This window comes from Arachis hypogaea, chromosome 16 (assembly GCF_003086295.3).
Source record: "Arachis hypogaea cultivar Tifrunner chromosome 16, arahy.Tifrunner.gnm2.J5K5, whole genome shotgun sequence".
NCBI lineage: Eukaryota > Viridiplantae > Streptophyta > Magnoliopsida > Fabales > Fabaceae > Arachis > Arachis hypogaea.
In genome coordinates, this window is record NC_092051.1 from 109,045,888 (window position 1) to 109,056,345 (window position 10,458).

At 41.3% G+C, this 10,458-nt stretch overlaps 1 non-coding gene across 1 annotated transcript; it reads right to left on the bottom strand.

Moving 5' to 3' along the window:
• Positions 1-2,676: 2,676 nt before the first annotated feature.
• On the bottom strand, positions 2,677-2,783 carry LOC112760776 (small nucleolar RNA R71). The gene has a single exon (XR_003181199.1). It is a non-coding gene; the product is annotated as a small nucleolar RNA R71 (small nucleolar RNA).
• Positions 2,784-10,458: the final 7,675 nt, after the last annotated feature.

The following is a 10,458-nucleotide window of genomic DNA, read 5'->3' on the forward strand; positions in this document are numbered from 1 at the left end:
TGACACCCAACATTGTCACTAACGTTGGAAGAACACAAGCCCCCAATGAGCCATGTTGACTCCCACATTAACCTAGTTAACATGGAAGCTAACGTGAAGAAAGAAGGTAATTGCCAACGTTAGTGACACCCAACATTATCACTAACGTTGGAAGGAGCCACACATGCCACCATGAGCCACGTTAACTCACACGTTAACTTAGTTAACGTAGAAGCTAACGTGGATAAGGGAAAGATGAGCCAACGTTAGTGACACTCAACTTTGTCACTAACGTTGGAGATGGCTAGCAAGGCCACGTTAGAAGCCACGTTAACCTAGTTAACGTGGACTCTAACATGGAAAATAGGGGTAATTTGGAACGTTAGTGAAAATGGTAAGTGTCACTAACGTTCTCGAAGGATGGCAAGCCTACGTTAAAAGAGCCACGTTAACTAAGTTAACGTGGACTCTAACGTAGGAAGGGGGAGGCTTCTCAACGTTATTGGGAAAGTTGAGTCCCAATAACGTGTGCGAAGGACATAGTAGAAACGTTAGTGGCAACATTTGTGCCACTAACGTTGAGGTTAACGTGGCTTTTAACTTTGGTGAGGAACGTTAGTGAAAAAGGTGATTGTCACTAACGTTCTCGAACCCATATTTTCACTGAACGTTAACACCACTAACTTCCTGAGCCAAAGGCCCTGCCCACTTCATACTTTCTCTCTGCAAGTAAAAGCTAAGCCCAATGAAGAAGAAAACTGCTTCAAACTCAAGATCCAAAGGCCCAAGACTTGAAGAATCAACAAGAAGAACAGAAGAGTAGTATATATAGGAGTAGCTTTGAAATATTTTAGAGAGTGGGAAATTATAGGGAGACTCTTAGCATAGAACTACTCTCTGTATTTACTTTCTCTGCACTTCTAAGTTTTCATCATGTATTCTCCATCTTTGTTTTCATTTTTCAGAGCTATGAACAACTAAACCCCTGTCATTGGGTTAGGGAGCTCTGTTGTAATTTGATGGATCAATACTAGTTTTCATTATTCTTCTTCTATCTTTTCTCTTGATTTTACTTGAAAGCTTTCGATCTTCATCCAATTGAGTAGTTATCTTGAAAAAGAAGCTATTCATACTTGGATCTCTTCTGAACCTTGAAAGAGGAATGAAGAGATCAATCTAGAAATACTTTCTCATGCTGGACCAAATTGGGTTTGGATGGATATGTGACTATAATCCTCTCAACACTTGGTTTGGGAAATGCATGTGGTATAATCAGTGACCATACTTCATCTCTTCTCATGAGCAATTGACCAAGGAATTGGCTATTGATCAAGATTTGAAAGATTGAATTACAAGAAATTGTAATTCAATCACTTAAGATTGCCAAGGAGATCAATGAGTGCATTGATTGAGGAAGAGATGAAAATGAAATTGATCCGGAGAATGTAACATCTCCTAAGCCCAATGAATTTCCCATTTCTGATCTTACCCATTTTCTTTAATTTTTGTTATTTACTTTAATGAGCAATTCCCCCATTCCCATTTACAATTCTGCAATTTACCTTCAGTCATTTACTTTCAGATCTATAATTTTAGCATTTACTTTCCTGTCAATTACCTTCCCGCCATTTTATTTTCTGCAATTCTCAACTCAAATTCTGGATTCGCTCAACTAGAACAATCCTCTAATTAAAGTTGCTTGATCAATCAATCCTTGTGGGATTCGACCTCACTCTATTGTGAGTTTTTACTTGACGACAAATTCGGTACACTTGCCGAAGGAAATTTGTTGTGAGACAAGTTTTCCATGCATCAAGTTTATGGCGCCGTTGCCGGAGATTGATTGTGCATCAACAATGATTAGATTGGAGGATAACTAGATTGAGCATTTTATTTTTGTTTGATTTAAATTTCTGTTTGAGTCATTTACTTTCTGTTTTAGATAACTTCTTCCCTTCCCCCTTACTTTTTCTTTGTTATTTACTATTTATCTCACTAACCCACTAACTGTTTGATATATTGCATCACTCACACTAACAGTAATTCTGACAGATATACTTTCTGCACCTATTCTCTTTGCTTGTACTTGTTGGTTGTATGACAGGGAGAAGAAGTGGGGCTTCAACTTCCTTTGATTCTGAACCTGAGAGAACCTTCCTTAGACTAAGGAGGGAGGCAAGAGAAAAACGTGTAGTTGGTGGTGAAGAAGAGGAGGAACACTTTGAGGAATACTTTGAACCAGACATGGAAGAAAATATGGAAAACCATCATGAAGAAGAGGCTCACAACCATGGCAGAGGAGGTCGAGCAAATCATGCTGGGGAGGATAGAAGAGTTTTAGGCTCTTACATCAATCCAAACCCAGGAAACTGTGAAAGTAGCATTCAAAAGCCAACCATCCATGCCAACAATTTTGAACTGAAGCCACAGCTCATCACCCATGTGCAGAACAACTGTTCGTTCGGAGGGAGTGTCCAAGAGGACCCAAATCAACATTTAACCATTTTCCTGAGAATATGTGACACAGTGAAATCTAATGTTGTTCATTCTGACGCCTATAGACTACTCTTATTTCCATTCTCACTCAGGGATAAGGCAACTAAGTGGCTGGAGTCTTTCCCAAGGGAGAGCTTGACAACTTGGAAAGACGTGGTGAATAAATTTTTAGCAAAATTTTACCCTCCTCAACGAATCAATAGGCTGAGAGCTGAGGTCCAAACTTTCAGGCAACAAGATGGTGAGACTCTATATGAAGCATGGGAGAGGTTTAAAGACTTAACAAGGAGGTGCCCACCAGATATGTTCAACGAATGGGTGTAGCTGCACATTTTCTATGAAGGACTCTCTTATGAGTCAAAGAAGGCCGTAGACCATTCATCCGGAGGATCTTTGAACAAGAAGAAGACTATTGAGGAAGCCATAGATGTCATTGAAACAGTAGCAGAGAACGACTACTTCTATGCTTCCGAAAGAGGGAACACAAGAGGAGTAATGGAGCTAAACAATGTAGATGCTCTGTTGGCCCAAAACAAGCTCATTACCCAGCAGCTGGCTAACCTCACCAAGAAGATGGAGAGGAACTAAGTAGCAGCAGTCTCCACTTCATCAACAACCCAAGAAGGAGTGAATGAAGAAGCAGAGGGTAGTCAGGAGCAAGCCAACTACATTGGGAATTCACCTAGGCAAAACCATGATCCATACTCCAAGACATACAACCCTGGATGGAGGAATCACCCAAACTTTGGGTGGGGAAATCAACAAGACCAAAGCCTTGATCAAAGACGCCCAAATCCAAACAATGCAGCCACCCAACACTTCACATTTAAACCATATCAACACCCCCATAACAACAACTCCCCACATTCATATCAAGGCCAGAATAACCCTACTCAGCCTGACCTGTCATCATTTGATGAAAGAATCTCAAAGATTGAGAATCTTCTTGAAGGCATAAGCAAAGAGATTCAAGATAGTAAGGCATTCCGAGAAGAGGTGATATCCAATATGCAGAATCAGGATGCTGCCATCAAGAAACTTGAGACACAAATTGGCTACTTATTCAAACAAATCCCCCGCCACAACCTTCGCAGCAAGACTAGCTCAACACAAAGGGAGGAGTGTCAGGCTATCACCCTTAGGAGTGGGAAAGAACTGAAGAAAACCCCCCAGAAACCACAAAAAGAGGACTCAACTAAAGAGGAAGAAGAGCAGGACGAAGCTCGAGTTCCCACTTTGAATTTACAAAAAGGGGAAGGAGTGCTGAAACCAGATGTCCCAAGAGTCCCATACCCTCAGCAATTAAGGAAGAAAGGGGATGACAATCAGTTTTCGAGATTTTTGGAAATCTTCAAGAAACTGCAAATCAACATACCCTTTGCTGAAGCAATAGAACAAATGCCACTCTACGCCAAGTTCTTGAAGGAGCTCATGACTAAGAAGAGAAGCTGGAAGAATAACGAGACTGTGATACTAACCGAAGAATGTAGTGCTATCATTCAGCACAAACTACCCCAGAAATTGAAAGATCCCGGGAGTTTTCAAATCCCTTGTATTATAAGGGAAATCACAGTGGAAAAGGCTCTGTGTGACTTAGGAGCCAGCATCAATTTGATGTCAGTAGCTATGATGAGAAAGATGAAGATCGAGGAAGCTAAACTAACAAAGATGGCCTTACAATTGGCAGACAGATCGTTCAAGTTCCCGCATGGCGTCGTAGAAGATTTGCTGGTGAAGGTGGGAGATTTTATCTTCCCAACAGACTTTGTAGTGCTGGACATGCAGGAGGAAGCCAAGGCTTCCATTATTCTGGGAAGGCCATTCTTGGCCACTGCTGGAGCTGTAATTGATGTACAAAAAGGAGATCTCACCCTGAGATTACACAAGGAAAAGATGACGATCAATGTGTTCAAGGCCATGAGTTACCCACCAGAGCAAATAGGAGAATGTATGAGGTTGGACTCACTTGAAGACACAGTGCAGGAAAGTTTTGAAGAAGAAGAACCTGAAGGTATAATAGAGGAGGAGTCTACGTGTAGTGAAGAGGTTGCAACAGCAGAAAGTCAAATACAAGGTGCACCAAAGGAAGAGAACGAAAAGTCAGAAGCACCCAAACTTGAACTCAAAGCATTGCCACCCTCTCTCAAATATGCGTACTTAGGAGAAGATGAAAATTACCTAGTGATTATAAGCTCCTTCCTCAGCCAAGATCAAGAGGATGAACTGCTCAAAGTACTGCGAAACCACAAAGATGTTATTGGTTGGACTCTTGCTGACTTGAAGGGGATAAGTTCGGCCATATGTATGCACAAGATACTGCTGGAAGAAGATGCCAAACCATCCATTCAATCCCAAAGAAGGTTGAACCCAATCATGAAGGAAGTGGTACAGAAGGAAGTTATGAAGTTGTGGCAAGGGGGGTAATTTACCTAATCTCGGACAGCCCCTGGGTTAGCCCCGTGCATGTCGTCCCAAAAAAGGGAGGAATTACCTTGGTTCCTAATGAGAAGAACGAACTAATTCCTACAAGGACAGTCACAGGATGGCGGATGTGCATAGACTACAGGAAGCTCAACGAGGCTACACGAAAAGATCATTTCCCCCTTCTATTCATGGATCAGATGTTGGAAAGACTCGCAGGGCACGCTTATTATTGTTTTCTCGACGGTTATTCAGGATATAACTAAATAGTAGTTGATCCCAGAGATCAAGAGAAAACTTCATTCACTTGCCCATATAGAGTGTTTGTCTACAGGCGCATGCCATTTGGGCTATGTAATGCACCTGCGACTTTCCAACGCTGCATGCTTTCTATCTTTTCAGATATGATAGAAAAATTCATTGAAGTTTTTATGGATGACTTCTCGGTATTTGGAGATTCCTTTCCTAGCTGCCTACATCACCTTGCCTTGGTATTGAAAAGATGCCAAGAAACCAATCTGTTCTTGAACTGGAAAAAATGTCACTTTATGGTGACAGGAGGAATAGTCCTTGGTCACAAAGTTTCTAACCAAGGCATTGAGGTTGACAGAGCCAAAGTAGAACTTATTGAAAAACTGCCTCCACCCAGTGATGTCAGGGCAATTAGGAGCTTTTTAGGGCATGCTGGTTTTTACAGAAGGTTTATTAAAGATTTTTCAAAGATAGCCAAGCCCTTAAGCAATCTGCTTGTATCAGATACACCATTTATCTTTGCTGAAACATGCATGTTAGCCTTTGAAAATTTGAAAATGAGGTTGTCCCCTGCTCCTATCATTTCTCCACCTGATTGGAATTTACCGTTTAAATTGATGTGTGACGCATCAGATTTCGCAGTTGGGGCAGTGTTGGGACAGAGGAAAGATAACTTAGTTCATGTGATATACTATGCTAGCAAAGTCCTTAATGATACTCAAAGAAATTATACCACTACTGAAAAGGAGTTGCTAGCAATAGTTTTTACATTTGACAAGTTTAGATCATACCTCATTGGTGCGAAAGTGATTGTTTTTACAGACCACACAACACTTAAATATTTGTTTGCCAAGCAAGAATCAAAACCAAGACTAATAAGATGGATCTTATTGTTGCAGGAATTCAATATTGAGATCAGAGACAAGAAAGGAGTGGAGAATAAGGTAGCAGATCACCTATCCAGGATTCCTCATAATGAAGGTGGAGCACATGATACAAGTGTAAACGAGCTCTTCCCTGATGAGCAGTTGATGACAGTTCACAAAGCACCATGGTTCGCAGACATTGCCAACTTCAAGGCATCTGGAGCATTACCTCCAGAGATCAATAAACATCAAAAAAGGAAGCTCATGAATGATGCAAAGTACTTTGTCTGGGATGAGCCATATCTCTTCAAGAAGTGTTCAGATGGAATCCTTAGACGATGTGTTTCGGAAGAAGAAGGACGAGAGGTCCTATGGAACTGCCACGGCTCATGTTATGGAGGCCACTTTGGAGGAGAAAGAACAGCAGCAAAGGTGTTACAAAGCGGATTCTTTTGGCCCACCCTTTTCAAGGATGCAAAAGAACTAGTAAGGAGCTGCAATGAATGCCAAAGATCTGGAAACTTGCCCAAAAGAAATGAGATGCCACAGAATTTCATCTTGGAACTGGAACTGTTTGATGTGTGGGGAATTGATTTCATGGGACCATTCCCAACCTCATATGCAAACAATTACATCTTGGTAGCAGTAGATTACGTCTCCAAGTGGGTAGAGGCTATTGCAACCCCAACAAACGATAACAAGGTGGTCATGAACTTCCTCAGGAAGAATATCTTTAGCCGGTTTGGAGTCCCACGAGCACTCATCAGTGATGCAGGAAGCCATTTTTGTAACAAACCACTAGAAGCTCTTCTCCTACGATATGGGATAAAACATAAGATAGCCACACCATACCATCCCCAAACAAGTGGACAAACTGAGATATCCAACAGAGAGCTAAAGAGGATTCTGGAAAAGACTGTGGGTGCATCAAGAAAGGATTGGTCGAAGAAGCTGGATGATGCTCTTTGGGCATACAGAACAGCATTCAAAACACCACTTGGAATGTCCCCATATCAACTAGTGTATGGTAAGGCTTGTCATTTACCATTAGAGCTGGAACATAAAGCTCTCTGGGCTATCAAGATACTAAACTTCGACAGCATTGCCGCTGGTGCAAAGAGGATCTTACAGCTGCAAGAGATGGAGGAATTTAGGTCACAAGCCTATGAAAATACCAGGATGTACAAAGAGAAGGCAAAGAGAAGACATGACCTGCGTCTTGCACCCAGAAGTTTCGAAAAGGGGCAGCGAGTACTTCTTTACAATTCCAAATTGAGACTGCTCCCAGGAAAATTCAAATCAAGGTGGTCCGGACCTTTTCTTGTCACAAAAGTATCGCCATATGGACACATCGAAGTCATGGATGAAGGTTCAGAGAGGACTTTTACAGTTAATGGACAAAGACTCAAGCATTACCTGGGCAACATGGGGGAAAACCCCAGAGTAAACTATCATCTCAAGTGAAGGAGGAATCGTCAAGCTAGTGATGATAAAGAAGCACTTTATTGGGAGGCAACCCAACCTCAGGTATTTTCCTTTCCACCTTTATTTCAATAAAGATCACAAGTTGTTTCCCCTGTATTGTAAGGAGCTAAGTTTGGTGTTCCACACCAGAACAATCCAAGAGTGATAGTGTAATTCTAAGTTTGGTGTTCCACCAAAGGACAGTAGTTAGAATTACACTCCACTCCCAAAACACATTGCTAGCTCCAACCAATCAAGGGAAACCACTTAGATGTAGTTGGACTTTAGTTAATAAGTGTTTTGTTAACAATAAGATATGAGGTTCTCAGCATATATGCAAGGTTTGGTCCTAGGCACGGAACTAAGTTTGGTGTTCACACACCAAACTAAGTTCAGAAATCACAAGCATACATGCAAGCTAACTATTTCTCAAGTGCTTTGGGAACAAGCAACTTCAAATAACTTTGCAGGAATCTTATGAGGAAATGGTGCACTTTCACCCAAGGAAGTGAGGTAGCAAGGATTAGGATGGTGACAAAGAAAGAAGGCAACTAGAAATCGTCACCAGAAGGTTGTATTGTTACTTAATACCATTGTACCCAGAATTGTTGAAATTTGGAATTCCGGATGCACTTTTGATTAATAGTTGCTCGTAGTTTGAACTTTATTTTAATTCTGTCTTTTAAAGTTTTGATGCATATGTCTTTTGTCGCTGGTCTTTATGTTACTGCATCATTTCTTTACTTACTTGTATGCTTGTCCCTTTTGAATCAAATGAAAAGAGAATGATTGTTTTCAAAAGACCAGAGTGGAGTTCGTACTAGGGAATAAGTCCATGAGTTTGTGGTGTGGTCATAAGTTAGCTAAGTTGGTTCAACCATAAGGTGGGAAGACAACTATCTGTCATGAATACTATGCTTGAGACACACCCCATGAGATTAGATAAATAAGAAGATCCTAATAAGAAAAAGGGAAAGAACAATCAAAGTTGAGGAATAAAAGAAAAATAGTAAGCAATAAGGCTAGGCACCAATGGTTTTAATCTTGAAGCATGTGTCTGTGGTGCTCTTGTGTGAGGGATCTACTTGGATGAATAAGCTCTTAGGGGTGCCTTATCACTTGGTAACTTGGGTTAACTAACCCGGGATTATCAGCTGAAAGTCCACTATCAAGAGTAACCCTCACCACAGAGCATTTAGTAACCCAAAGAGGTGCTGGACACCAAGGTCTCAAGAAAAGAAAATAAATAAACTATGTGCCTGTGGTGTGTATGTATGGGGGAGAGACTTGAGCAAGTAAGTCCTTAGGGGTGTTTCAACACCTAGCACCTTGAACCAACTGGTTCGGGAGTGTTGGCTGAAAGCTTATTTTAAAGAGTTGCCCCCTTACAGAGCACTTAGCTTAAGAACAAAAATAAGCCCTCAAATAACAACAAAAGGATCAATGAATAAAAGTCTCATGGGATGCAATAACAAGTGAGTATTCTAGGACATGATAAAGGTCTGAAAACCAGGAATGAGCCTAAGTTGCTATGCATGAAACCACCATAAAACCAGGGACATGACTTCCACAAGAATGACTCATTTCTCTTAGCATTCCATTCATCATTCTCTTGTTCCAGTACTTGCTTAGGGACAAGCAAGCTTTAAGTTTGGTGTTGTGATGCCAGGGCATTTTAGTCAGTTTCACTGACCTTTTCTTTACTATTTTTAGGGTAGTTTCATGCATTTCCTTAGGAAATAAGCTAGTTTTGGGTAGATATTCACTTACATCTTGATTCAAGCATACATTGTGCACTTTACATGATTTCATGAGGATTTTGCATGAATTTAAGAACAAAATTGGATGTTGCATTTCCCATGACTTGGACTAGAACTTTGATGCACGTTATTGCTTGATTTCATGACAAAGGAAGCAAAGAAGAACCACATTAGTGGCTACGTTAGTTACATTAACGTTAACACTAACGTGGAATGGGAGTAACTTGCAAAGTTAATGAGAAAAGTGATTGCCAATAACGCTCTCGAAGCCATCATTGCCCACGTTAAGAGTCACGTTAACTAAGTTAACGTGAACTCTAACGCGGAAGTAAAGAAATGGAGCCCTCGTTAGTGACACTTAACATTATCACTAACGTTGGACCAAGATCATGAGTGGCCTCTAACGTTAAGAAGAAAGGGGGGAGCCAACGTTAGTGACACTCAACATTGTCACTAACGTTGGCCAAAGCACATTAAGCCACGTTAACTCCCACGTTAACATAGTTAACGTGGAAGCTAACGTGAAGGAACAAAGTGGTCGACAACGTTAGTGACACCCAACATTGTCACTAACGTTGGAAGAACACAAGCCCCCAATGAGCCATGTTGACTCCCACGTTAACCTAGTTAACATGGAAGCTAACGTGAAGAAAGAAGGTGATCGCCAATGTTAGTGACACCCAACATTGTCACTAACGTTGGAAGGAGCCACACATGCCACCATGAGCCACGTTAACTTAGTTAACGTGGAAGCTAACGTGGATAAGGGAAAGATGAGCCAACGTTAGTAACACTCAACTTTGTCACCAACGTTGGAGATGGCTAGCAAGGCCACGTTAGAAGCCACGTTAACCTAGTTAACATGGACTTTAACGTGGAAAATAGGGGCAATTTGGAACGTTAGTGACAATGGTAAGTGTCACTAACGTTCTCGAAGGATGGCAAGCCTACGTTAAAAGAGCCACGTTAACTAAGTTAACGTGGACTCTAACGTAGGAAGGGGGAGGCTTCTCAACGTTATTGGGAAAGTTGAGTCCCAATAACGTGTGCGAAGGACATAGTGGAAACGTTAGTGGCAACGTTTGTGCCACTAACGTTGAGGTTAACGTAGCTTTTAACTTTGGTGAGGAACGTTAGTGAAAAAGGTGATTGTCACTAACGTTCTCGAACCCATATTTTCACTGAACGTTAACACCACTAACTTCCTGAGCCAAAGGCCC